Below are 3,571 nucleotides of genomic sequence, written 5' to 3'. Positions count from 1 at the left end.
CAAAACAGCACTAAATATTTCAAACAGAGGTCTTGATCCTGCTGAGCAGAAAATATGATGCAACTTCTAAACCACTACCTGCAAGGCAGTGTTTATATGGATGTCAGACTTCTTTCTATAGAATCGCGCATGCTTTGAGTGGTCAAAGTTGCAATATCAGCTTGTCCAGGCGCAAATGTACTAAGCCAAACTGGCTCAGATCTGAAACGGCACATTTTGTCAGAGGGACACTTCACCACTTTGAACCCTCACCACCCTCTTATATTCTTGCTGGGCTCACATTCTACTCGTAGATTCAACAGCTTCAACTGGCTAAGTACCCGTAACACTAATAGCCCGACTGTAAGCATGACACCCTGCCACGACTTGGCGCTCTCACCACACAGGAAAGCACCGCGGCATTGTACTGTCAGTTCTGTGTGAAGCATCGCATGCAGTGTTATGAGAAGCATTACACGGACCACACATTGGGGGTGTGCAAACAGTGACTTTTGACACCAAGTTGAACACGAGTCGAATAGCATCAACACTTCTTTTTTGGGCGAATTGGTAGATCTTGAAACTTCGGGTAACAGCGCAAAACAGACCACCACAAGAAGGAAGACACGTACGTACAAGCGCTGTGTCAGCGCTTGTGTGACAGCGCTTGTGTGTGCGTGTCTCCCTTCTTGCGGTCGTCTGTTTTGCGCTGTTACCCAAAGAATCGAATAGCGCCAGAGCGAATCGAACCGAATAGTTTTAGAATAGTTTGTGAATTGGACAGTCGTTATCACAATTAATGTAAAACGGTGTTCACATTCTAGTATTTTTAAAGTTATTATGAAGCGGTTATTAAATGCAGAAATGGAGCATTATCTTCACATGCACAGGACTCTGCAGAGTGCAAATCATCGCTGTATAGCCTGTAAAGTATGGCTACCTAAGCGGCGTAGCCTGCTCTACATTCTAAAAACAAAGAGAGTTCCGGGAACTCTCTTTGAGGGAGTATCTGCTTGTTCCATATTTCACTCCCTTTTCAGGAGTAAAACGCATCCATCTCGGAGAGAGTACAGCAACTCCCCCGGACAGAGTATTAGTTCTCCTCCTCAACAGAGTGCTAGAACTCCTTCCAGAGTACGAATACTCCACCCCCAAGAGTAATAGTACTCCCTCGAGCCGAGTGCTTCTACTCCCCCAAACAGAGTGCTTGTACTCCTCCCAATAGAGTGTTTGTACTCCTTCAGGCAGAGTGCTGGTACTCCTCGCAGTTGTGTGACAGCACTCGCTATGCAGTGCCAGAGTCCCATCAGAGGCAAATATCCGCGACACTTACATGTCGGGGATATTTGATTCCTTCATAAGGAGCTCCTACACTCATGCTCGGTGAATTGGATTTGATGTTTAGTCGCCGAGTCACTTGAATGAAACATATTTTTCTTAAAAGGTCAACATTGCTATTGATCAAACAGTCACAAGGCAAACTGAGTAAAATTTCGAAAAACATGCAGATACACATAAAATCCGATTACACGGATTTTCATGAACTATACAACACATCTTGCAACTATACATAAACATTTTCTTTAAAATTTCATCGCTAATGCAGTGAGAAATATTGTTTTTATTTTCAATTGACATTTAAAAAATGAAAGTATACAATGTAAAATCAAACAAACAACACACATGCGCATACTCGCGAAGTATTGGCACTACGATTGAAGAGAAAGATGCACCACATTACTGGTCAGAAAACGCATTTCAAGCACTAAACTCGTGTACCTATATACCATAGGTTATCAGATGAGCTCCTAAGCATGAGGCTGGTAAAGTATTTGTGCAGGAAAAGTTTTTTCATGCGCAAATTACTTTCAAGACAGCAGCTCGTTTGATAACATCCTATGTAGCGTATGGATGCTCCTGACAGAGTATACAGTATATTTAGAAATGTGTTGTATATTTTCGTGTAAGGCCGCACCGTCTAGTTTTGGTTATAATATTTCACATAGTTATTCATGGATGGGCTGCACCCCCCTTTTTCTAAACGCGCATCTTGCCGTGGTTGTCCAACATTATCTCCGCTCGGTGTCAAGGCAGTACAGTGGCGTATCATAGCTCCCATTCGGTTGGATCCAAAGCTGGTAGTCTTTTGGCAGAAAGCTCGACTTCACTCTTGGCGTTCTCGTGCAAGTAATTTCCTGGTGCTGTCGGGATCATGCCATCGCGCTTTCTGACGCACTCTATTCGTAGAAAGGTATTGCCACAGCGCACTGATGCATTTCACAAGTGTTGTGGTATTCTTGTTGTCTATTGTATAATTTTCTTTCTAATAAGACATCACGTGATAGTTTGTTCATTTCGCACAGATGCATATTCTAATGATCTGATCAGGGAAGTGGGGATTTTTGCTTGTAAAACAATCTTTTTCCGTTTCATATATGGCACATGTTCGTAGCCAAACACAAAGGAGCAATGCAAGGAAACAAAGAAAAGGAAAAGGCCACACCAGCAAAGAACACCACTTCACACATTTATCTTCATTCTAGCAGTGCCATTTTGGTATCAATGTTGACAATGGAGGATGGCTGGTACATCTTGCTTTGCTATTTCTTTCCCACTGAATGCTTCCATAATTTCGTGTGCTACTTGGTCCTGATGCAGGCTAAAGCGCATGCACCATCTGCTACATTAGTGCACTGTCAAATGCGAGTACATTGCTGCCCTAATAACTCATTGGTGTTCATTGCGGCACTTGTTAAAATACCTTATGGTCTGCCCAATGCAGATGCAAAGAATCTGACAAAGTCACATGCGCATGTAAAAAACATTCGAACATCTTTGTGTGACATACTGTCTTTTGAAAGTTTTCATGCCATTTAGTTACATGGTACACCCAGTATACCCACATTTTAGTTTTCTAGTCCAAATTGCATGGCAACACATTTTGATGCTTTGGAGTGCTCTCCTCTGCACCATGTGGAGTCCTGCTGAGCTGGCTCCTTGACACCATTTTCTCCTTGCAGCTGCCTTCTTGAGTTTTATAAAACGGGTGCCTGAAAAACATTGTGCGCGCAAATGAGCAAGAGGGAAATATTGTGAAACCATCTAAAAACAGTCAAGGAAAAAGGTCATGGCACTAAGAAGCCTTAGCATTAAGTATTTGTGCTGCAATGCAAGTCAAACATGTAAATGACTGTAATAGTCAACTGCCAAACCAATTTCAATTTTTTCACTTAAGAAAAGAAAAAAAACTGACCATTAGGCCTCAGTCCAGCACCAGTGTTACAAAAATACTGAAAAATAAAATATTGGTGATTGTTAGCACACTTTGTAAACGCATCCCCTCCTCTAGGGGAGAGAGCAGTGGTGGTATTGTCTGCATCTCATTTCTGACGTTATGAACAAACATAATTCCTGAGAGAATTTGGGCTCTTTGGCTTATCTAAAGCAAAAGAAATCAGCCGCCAAAGTAAAGGGAACATAGCTAGTGGAGTTAAGGAAAGTATAAAGACTAACTGAACAAGTAACTCAGCGCAATATAAAAGACAGACACAAGAAAGGGACAAAGAAGGACAAGCGCTACTCACAACTGTTT

General features: G+C 42.1%; 1 long non-coding RNA gene across 1 annotated transcript; it reads right to left on the bottom strand.

Moving 5' to 3' along the window:
- Positions 1 to 1,610: 1,610 nt before the first annotated feature.
- LOC125940223 (uncharacterized) lies at positions 1,611 to 3,266 on the bottom strand. Its single transcript, XR_007463449.1, has 3 exons — positions 3,233 to 3,266; positions 2,664 to 3,029; positions 1,611 to 2,122 (listed from the first exon to the last, which is right to left on the bottom strand). It is a non-coding gene; the product is annotated as an uncharacterized LOC125940223 (long non-coding RNA).
- Positions 3,267 to 3,571: the final 305 nt, after the last annotated feature.

This window comes from Dermacentor silvarum, chromosome 9 (genome assembly GCF_013339745.2).
Source record: "Dermacentor silvarum isolate Dsil-2018 chromosome 9, BIME_Dsil_1.4, whole genome shotgun sequence".
Classification (NCBI taxonomy): domain Eukaryota; kingdom Metazoa; phylum Arthropoda; class Arachnida; order Ixodida; family Ixodidae; genus Dermacentor; species Dermacentor silvarum.
This window is presented reverse-complemented; position numbering and strand designations above follow the sequence as displayed.